Source organism: Haliaeetus albicilla, chromosome 4 (genome assembly GCF_947461875.1).
Source record: "Haliaeetus albicilla chromosome 4, bHalAlb1.1, whole genome shotgun sequence".
Lineage (NCBI taxonomy): Eukaryota > Metazoa > Chordata > Aves > Accipitriformes > Accipitridae > Haliaeetus > Haliaeetus albicilla.
In genome coordinates, this window is record NC_091486.1 from 37,658,039 (window position 1) to 37,682,070 (window position 24,032).

The 24,032-nt window shown below is 39.5% G+C and overlaps 1 long non-coding RNA gene across 1 annotated transcript in view; it reads left to right on the top strand.

Annotated features, from left to right (window-relative positions):
* LOC138685149 (uncharacterized) overlaps positions 1 to 24,032 on the top strand; it is a 130,874-nt gene that overhangs the window by 42,554 nt on the left and 64,288 nt on the right. Inside the window, exon 6 of the long non-coding RNA XR_011324415.1 lies at positions 7,022 to 7,130. This is a non-coding gene — a long non-coding RNA (uncharacterized lncRNA). The remainder of the gene's footprint in view (positions 1 to 7,021; positions 7,131 to 24,032) is intronic.

Consider the following 24,032-nt stretch of genomic DNA (forward strand, 5'->3'; position numbering starts at 1 on the left):
AACACTGTTGCACGTTCCTTTTTTTTGCTGGTGGAATAATTGGACTTGTGCTAACTATCTGTCAGGTTTTCAAATGTTCTTCCATAGTGCCCAACAGTGTCTGTGTCTCTGCTGGAACAGCTAGGTATTACCTGAATTTGATTTCCTATAGTGGTTTCTATTCGTAAAAATATTTGGATACTTTAATGAAATGTGACTGTTTGGTTTTCCCTGGGCTGTAAAAAGAAGCAACAACAACAACAATTTGAAAAGCACTTACATATTAAAAAAAAAATTAAAAAAAAAAAACCACATTAAAAATTCCCTGCATTTATCAGAGTTGCAAAATACAGCTAGGAAAAGCAGAAACACTTGATCAATTCTGTCTTTAAATCAATGAATTAAACTTGCTGGTTAAGTCCAAGGTAAGTCAACAAAGCATTCCAAATGTGTTCCTAAGTTGAGTTCTGCCAGCAAAAACTCTTCAAAAGTTAGATGAGTGAGAATGTTACATGACCAGTGAGTGATAACACTTCCCATGTGATCTGATGAAGTAAACTTAAAACTTGCACAGATAAACTGACCAGACCTATTGATCTGTTTGACCCATGGGAAGCTGCCTTTCATGAAATGTGTTATCTAGGCACACACGATTACAAAAGCATGTTTTTCTATCAGTCAGAGAAACAGTTGTTTAGCTTGGTTGACTGAACTTGTTGGTTATGATTAGACTGGGAAGTGTGCTGAAGGGTATTGGTGATGTATCTGAGGCTTTGTAGATTCATGTCTGCACCATCATGTTTCCAGTAAGTTGTATTTACAGAAAGTTGGAGGGTGCTTAGGTATGAAGCAGCTCATCTGTGAATACAATTTGTTTCCTCTGTTTTTTACAGTATTTTAATGAACCCAAACTTTATCCTTAAAGTTTTGGTAGAGCTGTTTACATACTTTCCCTGTGTGTTTGTGTGTGTGTTGGTGTAGACAACGCACTCATTCACTTTGTCAGATCATTGGCAGAAACAAAGCTATTTGTGGAGCAGGTGTGGACAAATACTATATGCCATGAAGATGAGTAGAACTGGGTGAACTTCGTATTTCTAATTTACAGAACATGGAATAAATGATGTCATGCTAAACCAAATGAAGAGTTATTTGGGATCCAATAAACACTTCATTCAAATTGCTTTTTTTCAGCTTAATTTAGTAGCTTTTAAAGTAGTATTTCATATGAAAATATTTGTTTGGGAAATGTGCCTTCATAAAGAACTTTTTGAGCAAAACAGGCAAATTGTTTGCCAGAATAATTGTGTGTAAATGATGTCTTTTGGGGTAGAAAGCATTTGTCCTACTCAGAAATTGATACTTAGCAAGACCTTTGAACATAGCGTGTGCGCCACTTTTGTGTTGGTCACTTTAACAGCAGTAGTACGGTGAAGGAATGAAAAAAATCTTTGAAGTGGGAGTCTTCCAATTGCTATGGCTAATTCTGTCTAAAGGGAAGTCTAAAACCTCACTTCTAAATCATCATGTATCTCTTCATGGGGATGCTGGGACAAGATCTAGCTGATATAAATCAGCAGTGCTAAAGCTAATTCATGTTATTGATGGTATGTGGCCAGTAGTCACAATCATTAGATTTCTTGAGAAGAAAATTTATTTGATAGCTTTCAGTAAAACAAAAATGTAGGGGAAAACTCAACCTGTTGAGAATCAGATACTGGCTGGGACTTAGAGAAATAGTGTTAGACTATGCAATTGTAGTACTTGGCAAAAAAAAGGTTACATTAAGGCTCCAGTTAGTTGACTGAATTTATAATCTTTTTCTAAGCATTATACTGTACCTGAATTGCAGTTTTTTTCCTATGCCGTGCTGTTCTATGAAAGTAGTTTGGCTATGTTGAACTGAAGAAGTCTCCCTGCTGTGCCACTGAATGCACTGAGCTGGGAGGCTAGAGAGACACTAGTGGGTTTTTTCCTTGTATTTTTTGAAAAATTTCATGGGATGTTATGTCTCTGCTAGCCTGCAATAAAAAAATTAAGTAGTTAACTAGCTCGAACCCACGTAACTTCATGAAGTTTATTCAAAGGGTTATTTTCTTGACCTCACTGGGATCAGCAGGCACCAGGACAGTCGGGAGTTCATAGCAGTGCTGTATGCAAGTAAGCACTTGGACACATATTTATAAAACTTGCTGTGATCTTGGGCTTACTTATATGTTCTTCTATGAATTATTTTGTATCTCATTTCACTTCTAAAAACTGCACAGCAACTATGAGAATTTTTTAAATCAAAATGCATCTAAATTAAATTTACAAAAAAACCCCACCAGCATAAATATGCAGTGTATTTTAAAATGTAGGAGCTGTGCACTGTCATGACAAATCATATTTGTTAATTGTGAGCGGTTCACTTTTCTCATATTGCAGTATTCAGAGATGTCTTGATTAGCTCTTTCTTGCACAGTAAACTTTGTGCTGATCTGCAGCAACCGCAGAGTCCTTGAGTCTATCAACAAATCTGCATCTTTGCTGTACCACTGCTACAGATATTGCTATTAGAAAAGCTTTCAGATGACCTGTGATGGTGGTGGTTAATCAAATTGATGTGACTTTGGGTAACCGGCTTATTAACTGAGCCAAAGTTGCAGTGCAAAAAAGTGTACAATAAACCACTTGTGTTTCACCTTAACACTATTGGACTGAAACTGTAGTTAATAGGGGAAGGAAAGGGAAGCAATTGAGATTGTTTGACTTTTTTCTTCTTTTTTTAAATATCCGTCCTTCCCCCATGTCTTGTCTTTATTGTGAGGATGAGGGGAAGAAGGTACATGAAAGCAGAGGTAGTATGACAGCTAGGAGCACATATCAAAGTTGACAGCCCTTAAAAACAAAAAGCTGCTGAGCAGTAGTCCTTGCTGTTCTTGGCTATAAATAATAAAATTCAAATATTGCTTAATTTACTGGATAGAGCCATAGTGATTCAGTACGCTTCTTTTGCGACATATAAGGAATTAACTTTGGAAGGTTGCTCACAATGGCATGTGTGAATTGTTAAGGCTAAGGGAACTTCTGTCCAAATCCTCTTCTCAGACTAAGGTTTTTAATTCAGTTAATGCTGGTATGCTTAGAGTAAAAACTATCAGTGAAATAATAGAATTCATCTCCACCTGGTTTTGTTGCAACTTTATAATAATAGTGTCTGTAACAACATCTCTGTTCTTTGGTACAGTCTCTTCATGTTCTCTGCAAGTAGTCCGACTGTAGTTTGGAAATACCTGATCTACCAACTTAGTATGCTTCTTTACAATTTGGAGCATGTGCTAATTCTATTGTATGATGTCTTGTGTTCTATACCAGTGCCTAGCTGAAGCTTTTCAACTAAAAAATGAGTGCTTGAATGTGTGTATATAATGGCAGTGAAAAGGCTAATGCTACCCAGTGATTTTTTTTCTACTTACTGAATTATCAATACATAATGAGAGAGTCAGAATTGCTGAATAATTGTTGAAACTGGTCCTGCAAAGAACGAGGATCAGCATAATCTCACTGGACAGTAAACCAATATAGTAAAAAACAACAAAAAAAATCTGTACAGCCTTAATATAAGGAAGGATGATTTGTTTATGAGGAAAATCAAAACATAGAAGATGGAGAGGTTTTCAAGAGTGTGAACACCGATAATGTCAGCTTCTATAAATTGTGGTAGAATGGCTGTCTTGCAACTAACTCCTCCTGTATCATACGTTTGTGAAGGAAAAATAAATGAGACATTCCCACCCATGTATGCTGAGCAGCTATGCCCACTCAAGGCCTTTTTCTAAGCAATGTTAATAACAACACAAGTTTCGTTTTATGTATTATCTTGAGTTTTAAAAAAAAAAAAATTCTTACATGCTTTCCTTTTCAACAAAACAAAAACCAACCCTGTGCCATGCAAATTGTGAGTCCACAAACAGGCTTGATTTTATCTGACTCTAAATTTTTCTTTCACAAATCTTAAGTTCCGTGCTTTAGGCACAGAATCAAATTTACATCTGTCAGCAATACTATAGTGTGAACAGGTCCTTGAGCTCATAATGGCAAATTGATCTGGCTTTGTATATTCGTTTCCTGTGGATTTATTTTCTTAAACTAGAACTTTTCATTTGTCAGTATGGTCTTAAATATATCCATTAATGAAAATATGAAAACTGAATATATATAAATTATGGAAGCTACCTGCATGTTACAAATTGTATTTTACTTAGTTAAGCTTAATGAATGTTCCTTAAAACTATTACTTTCTTGGCTCTCCGTGTGTCTCATTTGTCTTAAGCTAGCTAAATCAATTATGCATGTCCTAATCCTTGACATAATCTATGAAGATACAGTTTCCACAGGTATAGCATATTTATCTTCATTTTTTAAAGATTATGCCTAGATTTTCTATTACCATGGGTTCTCAAAATGTACATGTTTATCTGGTTTTTTTACCTCTGTATTTTTCCCTGACCTCAGATTAAATGGAATGTAAGTCTATCATTTATTTTATTTGCAAACTGAGGGGCATACGTAGAAATGTGTTTAAATTTCCATCCAATGTGCCTGTTCGTCTGTTTACTGCAACCTAACCTACTTACCTGTAAGGATACCAGTATGAAAATTTTAGCAAACAAAGCGAAGCCAGTGCATTAGACCTGTTTTCCCTCTGTTAAACATGTGAGGGATATTTTGTAGGTCCTTATCTTACCGAAGTTACTGAAAAGTTATTTATAATATGACACACCATTCACCCTTTTATTATTGGAGGACTAATCTCTTGATTCTTGCCCTCCTTTTCTTCCGCCTTCCTTCCCCTGCCAGTCTTGCCATTAGTAGCAAGCTCAGGCACCTATGCGTGAATACTGGAGTCAAAATAGTACTAGAGTGATTATCCCCAAGGACAAGTATATTTGCTATCATTAGTAGTAAGAATATCAAAGATCTGATGATTAAAAATGGTCATGTTAGTGGTACCATCCTCATTGAATTTAACTTAACAGTCTGGATTCCAGCACTGGAATAAAAATCGGGTCTGGTAAAAGAAATGGAATTCCTCATCTGAATTCTGAGCATGGGGTGTTTATCACAGCCTATCTGGCTTTGAAGGCAGGCTAGGCTAGGCAAAGACCTACTCCTGCACCTGTCTTACAGCTTATTTTATGTAGCTGGCTGATGCACAATGGCCAGGGAACCAAGTCTGGCAGCCTGGTGATCAAAGTCTGCTGAAGCTGTACAGGCAGGATGGATAGAGCATGCATCTCATCTGTGTGCTGAACTTTGTGGGTTTTGCTTGCTGCCTGCTCCCCCTCTGACTCTGTTCCCTGTATGCAGGGAAGCAGGCATACCTATTACCTGGCTGCAACTCTGCTGACAGAGGGAAACATGTCAGATTTGATGGGAGACAGGATCCTTGTTCTGTGATACTTGTAAGTGGTGGTGTCCCAAGAGGGAAGTTAGCAGGGAGGACAAGCTTTGTGCTCCTGGGTTAGTGCGGACAGGAGTCAGAGCATGGAGATCTCCACCTGGCTTGTATAGCTGTTGTTAAAACTGATGAAGTGCTCCGAGAAGAAATCCTGAGCCCAATTCAGATCAGTTTGGAGAGGTGAAGATCTTCATCCATAGCACTTTCCTGGGTATTCCCAGCACTGCTGGCCCTCTGCCAGCCATGGCTCTGAGTATTCCCAAGATGCCACATGCCTGTGGTACAGAGAAGCTGAGCTTCTGTCCAAACCTGAATTTTAATATGAATGATGATAGTGGCAATACAGGTTACTTCATCTATTTTAGGGGAAAAAAAGAATGTTTTTATCTGATGCTTGAACTCAGTCTGATTTGGGCCCAAACCGCCTCAGTTAACAGCTTAGACTAGCTGAAATTCTGTGTTCTGCCCCAGAGATCTCCAATACCTGAGAGAGAGAATTCCTGTTTAGCTTTTATTGGAAATGGGCACGTTTTGAGAAGGGTTACTAATTTTATTGTAAAGGAATATTTTATTTTCTATAAATCATTTAATAGCTTAATAATTCCAAAGTTGCTATGAATATTTTGCTCAATTTTATCCCTGTTGTGGTATTAACAATGCGAAATATTTCTGAATATGAAGTGATGCTTTTGGATTTATGGTATTATGTATGGTGAGTTTTGGTAACAGCAGCCTGCTAATGCTGTTGGCTAAAGAATACAGTTTGATCTCTTTACTGTGAGGCTATTGGAAGTGTGTGTTTGTCAGTTTGACTGGTTTGGAGTCATTATGTTAGCCTTCCTATTTGTATGCAAAACCATTAGGCCAAAGAGCTCATTGACATATTTGATTAATGATGAGTGAACCTTCCTTAAACTGAAGCTGAAATTACTTTAATGGAACCTTAACAGTGTTTGGAAAGTTTTGATTAACTCTTCTTTTGGGGCAGGTTTAGAAGTGCTTGTCAGTGTTTTTGACTAAAACAGAAAAAGAGAAGCTGGAAAATAGCACTTAAAGATCATACAACTGTATTTGTTACTTGGCTTATTTTCAACAGAGTAGCTCTTAGAAGAGTGACTTTTTTTGTTATGACTACGTAGGGCTTTGAGGCATAACAGAAAAACACATCAACCTTTCCTTCTTGTAATTGTTTTGTGCAGAATTTGTAGTAAAATATTGAACTTAAAATGAGGAACTGTGGGAAATAAGTTGAAACAGTCTCAGATGACAAATTTAAAGTTTCTTAGCTGTTGCTGAAGCGATCTTGTGTAAATTATTCTGGCCACATACTAAAAGATGTTAATGACATGCAGAGCATCTTCAGTTCCTGTGGCTGCAATCGTAGCTGAAGGTATTGGGGGTGGCTTAGACCAGATTGGTCCACCTGCAAAGTAATTACAGTCATCTTACCTAAAAGTCCTTTAGTGTTGCATTCTGCTATACTTCTAATTAGTGTAGCTCTTTCCCTTTTCATGCAACACTTTGGAATCCATATCTGACTCTAGGACTACTAGTTGTAAATTATAAACTGTTCCTGTAGCTTTTTTTTTTCATTCTCAGGCTGTAACTTAAATATAGAGTGCATGTCTAAGACATTGGCAAGATAAAACTAGTACCACTGAACTGAACAGCAAAGTTCCCCACTACATCTTTGGGCCCTGGCTTTCAGGTGAGTTCTGAAATAACCGGTGCATGTTGTCATTGCGTTAGTGCTCCTGTGTTTGAGAATGTAATCCTTAAAATGATACCAGAAAGGCAGTGGAAATGAGGTAGGCATGCTAGCTGTATTTTGTTTCCTATAGTGCCAGGCAATCAGGAGACCATTAACAACTTATTTGGGATCCTCTTACTGTAGTAATTAATAAGAAATGGAGCCTGGCTGAGTGACCCAACCTGTATGAGAGAGTGGGCTAAAATGACAAGGATCTCACCTGTGTACCTCAAAGCCTTTATTGCCTAAAACAAATTGTCATCAAACAAAGTCTAGCTGCCCTAAACATGCCTGTCTTTTATTTTATACAATCTTACTAAAAGCTTTAATAGTTCTGAATGGCAGAGTCCTGTTACTTTATGTGCAACTCAGACTGATGGGGCAGAGGTTGCCTGAGTCATCTCACTTACCGGTTTTAAATATAGCCATAGCTTTTGGAGTCCTTACAGGAATTATTGAAAATCAATTCTGTATCTTCAGATGACTCTCTTAATTTGTACTCTAAAGATTTTGCTTTAATCAAAAGCTTTCTAAGTCATGATAGGAGAGGGAAAGGATTGCATCAGTCTTGCAGTATGATTAGTCTAGTCTTTTTCTTTTTTTTTCCCAAACACAAACTAGAAGCATTTGTGGCCGTTATGTCCTCATAATAAGACTGTTGACATTTACTCATGTACTTTTACCAGTATTATTATTCTTACTGTTGTTTGACAGACTCTTATACCAGAATTCACTATTGGGTATTGTCTTGGATCTCGTATTTTTGATTCTTACCTGTTGTTCAGATTTTAATTTCTTCCCTTGTTTTATAAAAATCTGCTTAAGTGGAAGCCAAGCAAACTTTAAGTGCTTCCATTTTTGCAAGTTCAAAATCTCAACTTGTTTTGGGGTTTTTTTTAATATATATAAGGAAACATTTTCATAAAATAAATCATGTTCAAAATTGTGAGCTTGAGATTTTAAACTACTTCTGGAGAGTCCTGGAAGCTGCGGCTGCACAGGTGGTCTCTGCCTGGTAAACCTTTCCAGGGTGGACCTGAATCCTGAGTCCTGGGCATACTGCACATCCTGGAATTCAGAAGCTTTTGAACAACTTAGTAGGCAAGCAGCAAATTTGGTCCTCTCAGGCTTGCTTTCTATTAATTAGCATATAATCAAAGCCTACTTTTTACATAGAATGCAGTCACAGTCTGTTTGGATCTCCCAAAACTTACAGAACAACGTATTCTGTAAACTTTATTTCATGAGCTCATTGGGTTTAAAAAAAAAAACAACACTCCAAACCCACACAAATCAAATGAGGACTCAGTCCCCTTCATACAGGCTAGGCTAACCTGTGAGTTCTCCAATTCATTACTTTGTTAATTCACAAATTCACTGCATATTCTTAAGTAACTTGTGCCTATGGGCATGTTCCACCTGGAAGTTTGGTTGGTACCATTTCTGTAAGTCAGTGGATTGCAGTTACTATGCAAAGAAGCAGGCAATAACTGCTGCAGAGAAAGGCCCTCTCTCTTCCTCTTCCCTGTGCCCTATGCACGTCATGCTCTGACACGAGAGCACATTTGAGAATCAAATTATAAAAATATTTTCCAATTGATATAAATAAATGAGAATATATTGTACTCCGTTAGAATACTAGGGTTTAATGAGGGTAGTTATTCTGAAAGAGGACTAAATTCATTTCTAGAATAAAAAATTATGAGAGCAAAACAATGCTTCATTTTTTTAATTTTAATATTAATGACATGACTTTGCAGTCTCACAACTGCATTTGTTTTTAATAAAATTGCATTAATCTAGTTGTATACTATATAGCAGAAAGTGACAGTGGCAAAATAGAAATAGAATAACAAAATTGGAGGCATTGTGATGGACAGTATATATGGTAAATTATCTTTTTGTCCCCTATGTGTTGGTTTAATTAGTCAAGAGCTCTTGCAAGTAGCGCTGTGCAACAGTAAATGAACTATTAAAAAAAAAAAAAGCAAACCCCAAACCTAACAAACATATTTGACCTTGTCTTGCTCTGAGGACTATTGACTTTTAAATTAGCTGGTAGTCTGTATGTGTTGTTTGCATGGCACTAAAACCAAACAAATTAAATTTTGATTTGTGCAATTACTTCTTTTAACTAAAGAAAACTTCAAAATAGATACCTGTATAGATACTTTTAAGATTATTCTATTGCAAATGTAATTTTCTCACAATGGTACCTTTTCTTACAAAAAAAAAAAAAAAAATCCACAATGCTTCATGTGCTGTTTCCTGACAGAGTTAAGCGAGCTTTGTGTACCTCAAATGCTGAAAGACTTTTTTTTTGGGGGGGGGGAGGTGCAATTTTTAATAAAGCATCACAAATTGTGGGACCATGTTTTAATAGTTCAAATTTGTGTCATTCCTTGAGAGTCAGTGCAAAACTTTGGTCCTGCAATGAAACAATATAGAATTTCAAATCCTTGAAGTGAAATTGTATAACTTGTGTCAGAGCAGTCCAAGAATCGTAGAACCCTTAGCTGTATTACACCTGAATCTTTCAAACAAGAATATTTGCTTTGTTATGCCTGTACAAAACAGGCATGTAATGGCAAAGCTGCCCTGGAGATTTCTATAGGTGTCATGTTTTAACCCCAGCCAGCAACTAAGCACCACACAGCCGCTCACTCACTCCCCCCCATCAAGCGGGATGGGGGAGAAAATCGGGAAGAAGAAGTAAAACTTGTGGGTTGAGATAAGAACGGTTTAATAGAACAGAAAAAAAAGAAACTAATAATGATAACACTAATAAAATGACAACAGTAGTAATAAAAGGATTGGAATGTACAAATGATGCGCAGGGCTCAACACCTGCTGACTGACACCCAGCTAGTCCTCGAGTGGCAATTCCCCGCCCCCACTCCCCAGTTCCTATACTGGATGGGACGTCCCATGGTATGGAGTACACCGTTGGCCGGTTTGGGTCAGGTGCCCTGGCTGGGCATGAGAAGCTGAAGAGTCCTTGACATTAGTCTAAACACTACTGAGCAACAACTGAAAACATCGGTGTTATCAACATTCTTCGCATACTGAACTCAAAACACAGCACTGTACCAGCTACTAGGAAGACAGTTAACTACATCCCAGCTGAAACCAGGACAGTATCCACCCCTTATTCTATACCATTGACATCATGCTCAGTTCCCATACCTTTACTTACATCCTGATCAATCATCATCACCTTTCCATCCCTTTGAGACATATGAACAATGAGACATATATATATGTATACACACACAGAGATATCATTCCTTTAGTTCATGGGTTATGTTCATAAAACATTTGTTGAGTTCATTTAGTTTCCGACTCTGGGCTCCATCTGTCATACCAGTCTGTCTGGGCAGGAGGGATGGTGCAAAGTCCTCTCAGTCGGTAGAGCAGAATTGGGCTTCAGTGCGGTGTGACGAGCAGGTGACATTGGACGCAGCAGGAGGATGGTGTGCCCCGTTGGATTGTTGCATGCTGGAGTCAGTTCTGGTTCCATCACTACTGCGCTTTGCTCAGTTTTATCACAGTTCTTTCTTGCTTGATCTAAGTGATTCTTACTAGAGTACTATGGATATAGCATATAACAATTATAGTAATGATAACATACAGTAGCAGGGTTATATAGCAACTAATATCAAACAGTTTAATTCTGGCTATTTTCACCTAAAATCAAATCCCCTTGAGGCACACATCGGACTTCTCCATCTTTTCGCATCACCCACCAAGTGCACCCAGGCCCTTGAGCAAAAGCAATCCCATGAATGGGTTTACCTTTGCCTGAGGCAGGAGTGACCCAGACTGTTTTCCCTAACATATTTTTCACGTGCACTGCAGGGACTTTATCCCCTTCTACAGTATGTAAAAATTCTGATTGGGCAGGGCCACTCCGATTGGCAGATCCTCTGGTGTTGACTAACCAGGTGGCTTTTGCTAAATGTGTATCCCAATGTTTGAAAGTTCTGCCCCCCATTGCTTTCAATGTAGCTTTTAACAGGCCATTGTATCGCTCAATTTTCCCAGAGGCTGGTGCATGATAGGGGATATGATACACCCACTCAGTGCCATGCTCTTTGGCCCAGGTGTCTATGAGGTTGTTTCGGAAATGAGTCCCGTTGTCTGACTCAATTCTTTCTGGGGTGCCATGTCGCCACAAGACCTGCTTCTCAAGGCCCAGGATAGTGTTCCGGGCAGTGGCATGGGGTACAGAATATGTTTCCAGCCATCCGGTGGTTGCTTCCACCATTGTCAGCACATAGCGCTTGCCTTGGCGAGTTTGTGGGAGTGTGATATAGTCAATCTGCCAGGCCTCCCCAAATTTATATTTCAGCCATCGCCCTCCATACCACAGGGGCTTTAACCGCTTGGCTTGCTTAATTGCAGCACGTTTCACATTCGTGGATAACCTGCGCGATAGTGTCCATGGTCAGGTCCACCCCTCGATCTCGAGCCCATCTATATGTTGCATCTCTTCCCTGATGGCCTGAAGTACCATGGGCCCACAGAGCCATAAATAGCTCACCCTTATGTTGCCAGTCCAGGTCCACCTGAGCCACTTCAATCTTGGCAGCCTGATCCACCTGTTGGTTGTTTCAATGTTCTTCAGTGGCCCGACCCTTGGGTACGTGAGCATCTACATGACGTACTTTTACAACCAGATTCTCTAGCTGGGACGCAATATCTTGCCACAGTGTGGCAGCCCGAATGGGTTTACCTCTGCGCTGCCAGTTGCTCTGCTTCCATTGCTGTAACCACCCCCACAGGGCATTTGCCACCATCCATGAGTCAGTATAGAGATAGAGCACTGGCCACTTTTCTCTTTCAGCAATATCTAATGCTAGCTGGATGGCTTTCACCTCTGCAAACTGACTCAATTCACCTTCTCCTTCAGCAGTTTCTGCAACTTGTCATGTAGGACTCCATACAGCAGCTTTCCACCTTTGATGTTTTCCCACAATGCGACAGGATCCGTCAGTGAACAGGGCATATTGCCGCTCATTTTCTGGCAGTTTATTGTACAGCAGGGCTTCTTCAGCACATGCCACCTCCTCCTCTGGCGACATTCCAAAATCTTTGCCTTCTGGCCAGTCCGTGATCACTTCTAAAATTCCTGGGTGACTGGCGTTTCCTATGCAAGCCCGTTGTGTGATCAGTGCGATCCACTTACTCCACGTGGTGTCAGTTGCGTGATGTGTAGAGGAGACCGTCCCTTTGAACATCCAGCCCAGCACTGGCAGTCGGGGTGCTAAGAGGAGCTGTGTCTCAGTACCAACCACTTCTGAGGCGGCTCGAACTCCTTCATATGCTGCCAATATCTCTTTCTTAGTTGGAGTATAGCGAGCCTCGGATCCTCGATATCCTCGACTCCAGAACCCCAGGGGTTGGCCTCGGGTCTCCCCAGGTGCTTTCTGCCATTCATTTCCAGTTAGGCTTACTTCAGCTTCCAATACAGTTAACTCTTGGGATCCTCCTGTCACACCAGAAATACAAATGGGTTCTGTCCCTTTATAACTTGATGGCATTAGAGTGCACTGTGCGCCAGTGTCCGCTAGAGCCTTATACTCCTGTGGGTCTGACGTGCCAGGCCATCGAATCCACACAGTCCAATAGACCCGGTTATCCCTTTCCTCCACCTGGCTGGAGGCAGGGCCCCTCTAATTCTGGTCAGAGTATTCAGTATTCACTTCTCATAAAATTGGCTCAGAATTCCCTTCAAGGGGATCGGAAATAAGATCAGCCCTTCTACTCTGTTTGGAAACCGGAGCGGCATTTTTCCTGGTAGAATCCCCTTTTGTGGTGGTTTTTCCTCCCAGCTCACGTACCCGTGCATTTAGGACCGAGGTAGGTTTTCCGTCCCATTTCCTCATGTCCTCTCCATGATCACATAGGTAAAACCACAGGGCACCTCGCGGTGTGTACCTTCTATATTCTCTCTCTTGGGCAGAAGAACGCCCACTCCTAATAGCTGAGACATTGGTCCTTACAAGTGCGGAGTAGGACATATCCTCTTTGATTTGTTGGACATCCTGGAACAGCTTCTCCACAGCTGAAATGCAGGCTTGTAGGGAGGAGGAGAGATTTTCTTCATATTGACGGAGTTGGCGAGCCACTTCATCCACTGTCGGTGCCTCTTCGTCTTTCCAGGTCATTATTGCCAATGTGTTGGCATAGGACGATGGTGAGCTCCGTACAAACTTCCGCCACATGGGTCGTGTGCATTGGACTTCGTCTGGATCTTTGGGTAATTGTGGGTTGTCCGGGTCATGATGAATCGTCTCTAGCACAGCTAATTCCCTCAGATATTGAATACCTTTTTCCATGGTGGTCCACTTGCTTGATTGACATATAACATCTTCCTTAAAGGGGTACCTTTCCTTCACACTTGACAGGAGTCGCCTCCAGAGGCTGATGGCTTGTGTCCCTCTTCCAATTGCCTTGTCAATGCCACCTTCCCTGGCAAGCGATCCCAGCTGCTTGGCTTCCCTACCTTCTAATTCCAAGCTATTAGCCCCATTGTTCCAGCATCGGAGGAGCCAGGTGATAATATGCTCACCTATATGGCGGCCAAAATCGTTTCGCAAATCCCGCAGCTCACTCAAGGATAGGGACCGGGTTATTACCTCTGGTTCTGCCTCTTCCTCCGGTTCCCGTGGTGACCCTGGTTCACCTTCATCCTTCGCTAAGCAAACTGATTTTTCTGTATATTTCTTTTTCTGTACGGGGGCAACTGATGCTGGTGCAGGTTGGTCCGCTGGTTCAGTTGCAGTATCACTCGCTGGGTTTTGGATAACCGCAGTGTCTGTTGCCGAGGTTTGGGTAGCAGCAGCGCTCGTCACTGGGGCTGGAGGGACTGCAGTGCCCGTTGCTGAGGTTTGGGTAGCCAGAGTTCTCATCACCGGGGCTGGAGGGGTCACGGTGCCTGTCGCCAAGGTCTGGGTGCCTGCAATGCTCCTTGCCGGGCCTGAAGGGGCCGCAGCGCCTGTTGCCGAGGTTTGGGTGGCCGTGGTGCTCGTCGTTTTGTTGTTAGGTCCAGAGGCGTTCTCTTCCCCTTGAGGGTACTGAGTGGTGTCGAACAGGGCTCGATAGGCATGGGCCAGGCCCCAGCACGTTGCAGTGATTTGTATCTCTCTGGAGCTGCCGGGGTGACAGCATACCTTTTCCAAATATTTTACTAGTTCTTCTGGATCCTGCACTTGTTCAGGGGTGAATTTCCAAAACATTGGAGGTGCCCACTTTTCTAGGTACTTGCCCATACTACCCCACACACCCTGCCACTCATAATTATCCAGCCTTGGGGCACATCTCTGGGGGATCTTCTTAAATAATTGTTTAACCTTAAACGAGAGCTGAACCACATTCAGAAGCATGCTAATTCCTAGCAGTAGGGCTAGGACCATGCTAGTCCCGACATCCCGGGAGTATTCAAATTTTTCAAAATTCTCAAACACCATTGTAACTGGACTGAAGGAGAAAGGAGAGGGGAAGAAAGGTACCCCACCCATAGACTGGTTTTCCATGGAGGAAAGGTAAATGGTATAATTATTAATAGTTTCCCACAGATGGCTCCCGCAGTATGACAATGCTAAGTGCAAATACCGGATTAATCCCACAGCCGATGACTTTATCGTACCATAAACCAATGTTATACAATACATCAAAGCAAAAACCTTAATCCACCTCCCACGGATGATAAGCAGCAGAAGAGGAACTACATACAGCAAGCGAGGTGATACATAACAGAACTTTAAAAACCAGAGCAACAACTCTAAGAACACATAAATCAACATAATGAAAGCTTAGAACAAATTTGTTTTAACAAGCTCTGGTCAGGTTTGTCATTATCTCAACCCTTCGTGCCCCACGTTGGGCGCCAAAATGGACTGTCGTGGTTTAATCCCAGCCAGCAACTAAGCACCACACAGCCGCTCACTCACTCCCCTCCACCCAGTGGGATAGAGGAGAAAATCGGGAAAAGAAGTAAAACTCGTGGGTTGAGATAAGAACGGTTTAATAGAACAGAAAAGAAGAAACTAATAATGATAATGATAACACTAATAAAATGACAACAGTAGTAATAAAAGGATTGGAATGTACAAATGACGCGCAGGGCAATTGCTCACCACCTGCTGACCGACACTCAGCTAGTCCCCGAGCAGCGATTCCCTGCCCCCCCTTCCCAGTTCCTATACTGGATGGGACGTCCCATGGTATGGAGTACACCGTTGGCCAGTTTGGGTCAGGTGCCCTGGCTGTGTCCTGGGCCAACTTCTTGTGCCCCTCCAGCTTTCTCGCTGGCTGGGCATGAGAAGCTGAAACATCCTTGACATTAGTCTAAACGCTACTGAGCAACAACTGAAAACATCAGTGTTATCAACATTCTTCGCATACTGAACTCAAAACACAGCACTGTACCAGCTACTAGGAAGACAGTTAACTCTATCCCAGCTGAAACCAGGACAACAGGGAAGCTAAAACAGCCTGTCATTGAATTTTTATTTTATTTTATTTTATTTTTTTTCTTCCCTAAAGGCACTAAAAATTCTTCTCTCAGTGTGAGGGAACTGATGGAATTAACCTTGACTACAAAACTATCTGAATTGATCCAAGCGTATATTTCAGGCAACATATTATCTATAAAATAGAACATACATTGATTTCAATAGTGTAGGTTTTCTTTTGACAGGCAGTAGAGGACTGTCAGTTTCTTCTGCAATGCTTACATTTACCAAGAACTCTAATGTATTTTCAAAAATGTCACTAAAATTAAAGCTTCTGGTAGTATAACTGAAGCGAATAGATACTGATTTTTTTAAAAAAATGTGAAAAGCAAGGAATTTGAATACCTAGTAGATGGTTAGTATTTTCTTAGAATATAGATGACACATTGAAAAGGACTGTATGAACAGACTGAATGTGTATGAGTGGGATACAGTGAAATGATTTAAAAAAACCCCCAACTTAACATCATAAAGCAAGAAATATTGGAGATAGGACTTGAAAACGGAATCTTTGCTTCTTTCTGTTGTCTCTAAATGTAGTTGTTGCACAACTGAGACTGTAATGTGATGTTTAATTAATTCTGTCATATAAAATTAATTAAACAATGTGTTTAATAATTTAATTATATGTGATATAATTATATAGGTAATTTTGAATGTTCTGCTTCTTTCTGCAGTTTGAAAATAAGTAAATTAAATAGCCTAATCACTAAATAACTTAAAGGCTTTATTTTAACTCCAATTTAGATTCCTTTATGTTGGGATTACAGACTGTCATTTCTTTCAGAGTATCAGCAAGTGAACATTTTTTAAGATTATTAACTTTTTTTTTTTTTTTTTTAGGATAGGCATCTTCTCAAAAGTACTTTCTTCTGTTCAGTGAAATACTGGAGAGGGGTGAAAAAAGCATGTATTAGAATAGATCACTGAGAAATGGAGCTTTTGTGGGGTTGCCAGTCACACAGTTGTCATTACCCCTTTCTTGAGGACCTGGTAGATGAATAGGAATTTAATCAACACATATTTTTTACTTTGAAGAACAAAAAAACCTCCCCAAAACCCAAATGTAGCCTTTTGGGCAAAGGGGGAGGTGTCAGGAGTTGGGCTAGGCTGATTGCTCATCTTTTAGTGCCACCTTTCCTTCCTCTGCCTGTGCCATGGGCGCTCACTGCACAAGTAGGAAACTATTTACCTTTTTATCTTCTGGCTCACTGCAATGAGCTTAATAAGGTCATAAAACACCATGGAACAGCAGAGAAAACACCAAGACCGGGGATGAAGCTGGGGTGCAAGAGATACCCTTTTTTTTTTTTGTAGTGATTGCATGTTGCTTAACTCTGCTGCTTTCATAGAAGTGCTCTATTTCTCCCTGGTACTATCTATTTAGATGCCATGTCCACCTTGTTTATGATTGTACAGCTAATATGCTGCTGATTCTGCACAGCCTGCACCAATGTATGTAGTGGCCAGCCTCTAATTTGGCTTGAACTGCTGACCTAGAAGAGCTTGTAGGGCCTGTGAGTTCATGTCACTCATAACAAAGAGAACAGTATGCTGGATATTTTTAAACAGAGTGCTTCCTCAGTTGTGGCTTTGATAGAATAAGCAGCAGTGTTTCAGTTTAATCTCGTAATTTACTTGCCATTAATCTTGGTTCACTGATAATGTAACAAAAAACATTATTGAGAAAACTGTTGAGAAAAAAGGTAAAGGAAGGTGAAGTGTGGTTTGTTGTTTGTTTGGTTTGTCTTTTTTTTTTCCTTAACTCTTACACTCCTTGCTCTCCAGCAGCTCTTTGCTTGCACCCCAACTCTTCCTATAGCAGTAATGGCTGCAGCACACACAATTTTAGGGTTGTCTTGCTACCCCTGAGCTGAAACATTGCATTTGCCTAAATTCTAAGCCAACCTTAAGTAAGTATGCAAGCAGTACTTTGAAACTCATGAATTCAGGAGTTCAAAGAAAACGTAATTTTCTGGGGGTGCTGTGCTGTCTTGTATTGCTTAATCAGCTGTGATCACTAACTGATGCTTTTTTAGCAAGACAGAGGAAAATCTATTCTAATGGCTTTTGCTGCATTGATTCTGCTGACTCAGTGATTCAATCTGCAAAGTTAATTGGAGACAGACATTAAATTGGGTGGAATTTGAAGGATTTTAGTGTTCTAAGCCTCAACTCCTCAGGCTTCACACAGAAAGAAATACCTAATCAGCTTTCAGTAAGCACTGGTTTTCATTAATCATAAACTGTAGGCAAAGTTGGAGCTTGCAAATTTAGGTCTTATTGTTGTTTCATGTTAACGACTATTATCTCTTTTTCCTATTGTATATGACTCTCTTAGAAACTGTGTTAGCACAGATGGCTAAAATCCCTAGCAGAAAAGTAATTGGCATTTGTGAACATGATGCATTCAAAATAAATGACAGGAGGGAAAATGCATTGCTTTAGAAAGTAGGAAGCAGATTAAACTATAATAATGCATGTAAACACATCCAGTAAAGCAGGCTGCAGCTTTGTTTTCAACACAGCTCTAACTTCAATATATGTAAACTTCTGTTGAATTTTTTGATGGGACAGGAAGCAAGTTAAATTAAAATTGGAGAGCAACTGGTTTAATATCAGTAATTTGGAATGTTGTATTTTTAAAGCCTAATAAAATGTGATATAATTGGCATAGATTAGATAGTACGGTGAAGAAAAAGAAAGAACATGCTATCCTGCAGATTGTAATTACCACATTTTAACTGAAATGTGACTGAAAGTTACTGAAAGCTGTTGACAAGTACTTCCCTTTGATCAATGTCTGTAATGTATTAACTGGAGTTACCAGCAGCCTTAGATTTAAACTCACTATGTGCTTTTGACTTCTTAATCTGGAAACAATAGACTAAGAATTGTTCATAAACCCATAGTAGGGATTACGGGAGTACAGCACTTGAGTTTGTGACACATTAGCTGCCACCCTTCTCATGAAGAACTAAGTGACTTGTGGCTAATTTCTTCAAATTAGAAGACCTATATTGCAAAGATAATTCCTCCATGAGCAAGTTAAATTATTGTAACTTCTCACCTTTTCTTTAACTTTGTTAGCTGTGGCCTAAGTTAAATGCTAAAACTGAATTTGTGCTATAAGCTGTGGGCTCAATCTAAATGTCATTAAAGCCTCAAGCTAAAGCATGTTTTTCTTAAGTCAGCAGCTTTTTTCCTGTGTACTTCCCATGGTAGTTCACTTCCCCCTCCACCCTGCTTTCATTAACATGTGCTTGCTGCCTGAGTGTTGGTTGGTGTTAGGTGTGGAAATTGTCTTCATGTTTATTGGCCTGGAGAAAGCAGGCAGCAAGGAGAAGCACAGCAAGAAGAGTGGCAGGAAAGCCAGAAACGTCACCAGGGGTGGGAACGAAACCCAGGAGTTCAGATTTGTGTTCCTTTATCTAATAAATAGTAATGAAAGCTGTTAGAAGCATTGACTTGTCTTCCTTCTAGCGTTTATTAGCACTCATCTGTCCTGGTAACAGATGGAAGGTGGTGCACAGGTTATGTTACAGGTGTTAGGTGTGTACATGCCACTCTTTCCACAGATTCTTTTGCCTGCTGCTCTGCAGAGGATGAATGGTTGTCTGGTGGTGAGTCAGCATCCAGTAGAGCATCCTGATGTGAGCCGTAGAGGTTGGAGGATACAATGAGTATAATAATGCTGTGAATGGTGAGGAAAGGAGATGGCTTCATTTGAAGAGCTGAACTTTGTCATTGACAAATGCTTCAATGCTTCCTTGCTTATGTGTGTATTGATGTGAAAATTTCCTGCAGTTTCTTCCCTTCTCTCCTCAGCTAATGAGAAACACATTGATAGCTTTGCTTTTGTGGGTAAAGAAATTTAGACTTAAGGTGGACTTTAAGAACTACAAAGTTCTGCCATATTTCTCTCAGGCTGTTGAACTGCTCTCCTGAATATACTAAAGGAGATGTGAAGTGCTCTTGAAGTTATGCTTGAGCTTCTCAAAGTTGTGTATAAAAATTATTTGGTAGTCATGGCTTGTTCTTCAGCCTGTAAGTGGGAGATGATATCATGTATTTATAGGTGAAAATATCTAGAAGGCATTCTTTATTCCAGGAACGCTATTTTTGCTATTGCATCCAATGTTTTATGTATTATTCCCTGCTTCCCCATGCCCGCACTTAACTATTGGGGAATCATACTTGAAATGCTTGTAGCGTTTTGTACCTTTTAGACTATTTTATGTCCAGTAATGTCTGGTCTAGAGGAGATAATTTGATCTTATTCTTGCAGATTTCTGTAAATTGCAGTTCAGGAGTGCTTGATCAGTGACAAGAAAATTACTAACTTTTTAAATGACCTTGAAAAACAAGTCTCTAAAGCATGGTTCCTGTTCATTATTCATCAACATAGCTTCCTGACCCCTTCAGTCCCTGCCACCCAAAAAAATTATTCTGTAGTAGCTGCATTGTCTGTTTTACAGCTACTTCTGAGACTTTTCACAGGACTGTCTTTCCAATCTCTTTGGAGCTTTCATACCTCTGAACTACTTAAATGCCATATGTCACCATGGAAGAGTTGATGGGCATACAAATAATAGAATTAGTACGCCTCTTGGGATTTTGGTAACGTACAGAGTTTTATAGGAAACATTCTTCTAGCAGAGACCACTTCTTTGACCATTTTACTATTATGTCAGCATTCAACTTCTAGTAGTTTAGTATTGTTTTCCAAGAAACTAAAGAAGAAGAAAATAATTATTAATACAATTTTCCTAAATGATGCCTTCTAAAATACTGGTTTTAAATAGTCATTCTGCATAATAGAAATTAAATGGCTATTTGTCTTTTTGCTCTAATAGATGTTAAGCTATAGTCCTGCTCTCTTATTTTTAAATAATGGCATTGAATTTTATTTTTAATTCAAAGCTGGGACTCTCTTGGCAGCTCACCACCAGAAATTTTATTTCCAAAATAAGTGTGGTACGGCCTAATTCTTTGTTCTGGGTACAGAGAGGAAATCTCCAGGATGTGGGACTATTGCAGCATTGTCATACATGTGTACATAAGAACAGCAGCTATGTTTTTTCTTGTTATTTTTTTTGTAAAAATCTTCCAGGGCAAGCTTTTTCTTGCTTATGCTTACAGAGTGCCCTTTCCCTGTGGGGTCACTTTGTTCGAGCAGCTTCTACTGTGTGCAGAGGGGGTTCTGCAAACAGGGTATGTTTGCGAGTCTGAAGCAATTATTTATTGGCTAAACATGCAGTACATTGCTAGAACTAACTTGCTGCTGTGCTAACCATCCCAATAAGACTGTTGGTGAGCTTTTGCCAGACAACCTGTCATCCATCAGGTGAAATCAGCCTCAGTGTTCTTGAAACAGGCTGAATCTCATTGTTGAGATCTGAATTTGATGTTTTGGGTTCCCCCCCACCCCAGTTTTATACCTTCTCATGCTGGTGTTTTTCCTCTTGAATTCAGGAGCTGCTATCACTGTCTCAGCAGCCTCACCTCTGTCTATGATTTTTTTACCGTGTTAACTTGCTTAGTTCTCTCTAGTTTTTCACAGATCTTTCTCACAACTTAGCAGTCTTCTCAGGCATCTGAGACAAGGTTGCATTGCAGAGCTGTATCAGAACTAACCCTTGACTCACAGACACCTTTGCCCCTGGGAGGAGGTTTACAAAAAGTTCTGGTAGATAGTGAGCTGGAATGCTTGTTTTCAATTATGGAAAAACTTAACTGCTGCTACTTCCCTTACTGATGTAGGATTTCTCCATACTTCTGTAAGTCTCCTCTTTTAAAAACCTATAGCACTGAACAAATTCTGCTGCCCAAGACACTTGAGCTTTGGTTAAGAAGTTTAAGTCAGAGCGTTCTATGAAGTTTTTAACGTGTTGCCTATTATGTAAAAGTTTTTAAGAATGGGAATGGCTTATAAACTAGAACTCATTGGGATCAGTCATGCACTTTGATCAATCTTTATTCTCAATGGTTTGTTCTATGCCAATATTTCTATGACTTTTCCCCACCTCCCACCCCCTAGAAATTCTTCCTTGAAAATGGAAGGTTAAAAATAAAAGTAGGTATCATGGTACATGAGCTATGATTTGCATAAAACTTTAACCCATACTAAATTGAGATAAAACATATCCTTATGAATCTGAAGACTCATAATTTCAGTTCCTCTGCATTTGTCTGGATGTTCCATTTGAGAGACCATGAATTGGCATGTCATATGTGATTATTTTATACCTGTGAATAATGTGTTGCTGCATGTGCCATTAATGGTACACATGGTTTTTGTCTTCTGATAATCTTCATTGTCTATTACAATCTCTCTGAATTCAGTTATCAAGCAAATGTTTAATTTGTTCATGTTAATTGCATACAGCACATACATAGACATAGCAAGCTGAATATATCATCTGTGTATGTGTTCTGAACACTGCTTAGAGCCTTTTTTGTGTTCCGCTATCAAGTTGGATTACAAATGACTTGAGGGTAAAATAGCCTACTGGTTTTTATGTTTTTGGTTTTTTTACAGTTGATAGAATGTCTGACCAGACTTGGAAAACTTTTTTAATATTGCAGATTCTTTTTATGTAAATCTTATCAGCCCCCTTAAGTTGCTCCTTAGATTTCAAGCCCTTCAGAATAGGATACCTGCTCTTGTTCAGTACTAACACAGAAGTTTTGTATTTGCAGTCAACAGATGCTTTTACAACATAGTAAAGCAATACTTATTCATTAAAATAAATATACAGAGTCTGATCTAGAGAGATGGTATGTATAATAAATAAAAGTTTATTCAGCAAAATTTAAATGCAGGAGTGAAGGATGCAACCTTGACTTGTACTTGGGCATTCTGGATTGGTCACAGTTATTGTAGCAGTGAAATTCTCCAGATGCTTTTAATGAGGGCTATTAATTCTGTGTTCTCTAATGACACTAATTGTCCAGTACAGAATGCAAATAACTTGCCCTCTGAGAGAAGCTTCATGGCTTGTTACAATCTGTGTGAAATATTTTCTGTCACTTATGCAGCAGTGTTTTTATTTTTTGCCTTGTTTCTTACTGATACTGGTGTATAGCAACATGCAAACATAGCAGATCATGTTAGTATCTTGATTGCTATGTGCTATGGATGTCAAGAAGTTAAGCAAAGATTCGTGCACATTCATACTGCTACATAGAATGTAGTATTAATGTGCACGAATCTTTGCTTAACATTGCTATGCGATTTTTTTATTGTGTCACTTTACCTGTTCAGGGGATACAGTATTTATAGAAATAATTAATGAAATCTATTAGAAAGTTCCCCCCTCTCATTATGGAATTTGTCAACAAAAATTGTGAAGGACTAATGGTTCATCAAGACATCTTTTGGCAGCACTGCTTCATTTACTCTTGTGAGAAAGATTTTTTTTTTTTCATCTTGAAACAGTGTTTGGGTTTGCTTTGTTTTGTTTTGTTTTAATCAAAAGCAAGACAATGGAAGATTAAATTTTACAAATATCCACAAAAGGATGTTTATGCTGCCTTCCACCCTTTTCTCCAATAACTAAGTAATTACGGTACTTACATGGGATGAGTGAACAATTCAATTCCCAGTTTGAAAAAACTGAGACATGGCCCATCTCCGTAGACACTTAATTCACCTTCTCAGAGTTGACCTACTTTGGACTAGGGAGAATAGCATTTGTTAATGTCTCCTAATGAAGCTTTGCTAACCCCATGGGCTTCTGTAAGAAATGTAAATATCCACTCAGTTGGACAGAATTATATTAATATGATGCATTTATTAGGGAAATGGAGCCCTAGAAATGGGTCCCTAGCAAGTGGGACTTTGAGATCCAGTCTGTATTCCAGTGGGTGTTTAATACATATCCAGAGGGGAAAAAAACGAAACAGATATAACTGAGAGTACTTCTCACCAGAATATTGTAAGGTACGGAAAGCAGAGCATTACTCTTGCAGATGGAAACCCTTAGAGAATGCAAAAGTTTTGGGAATTGCATCTCAAGACAAAGTACTTAACCACAGGGTTACTGATTTTGAAAAAAGAACACTACTGCTTTATCTTTCTCACTTCATGAATTTTGCATGTTGGGGTTTTTTTGTCACAAAAAGTTGCAAGTCAATAAAAATGTTTAATAGCAAATACCTTGGCAAAATCTTTTAAAATGAAGATGTTATGAACATGGCACAGTTACAAATTAACATTTTGGTGAGGTATATATTTGCAAATGTATGTGTACGAGTAAACTGTCTTGTAAATCTTACAGCAAATACTGGTAAAATGAACTCCATGTAATGCAAGTGGAAAAACTGTTTCCCATGCCTC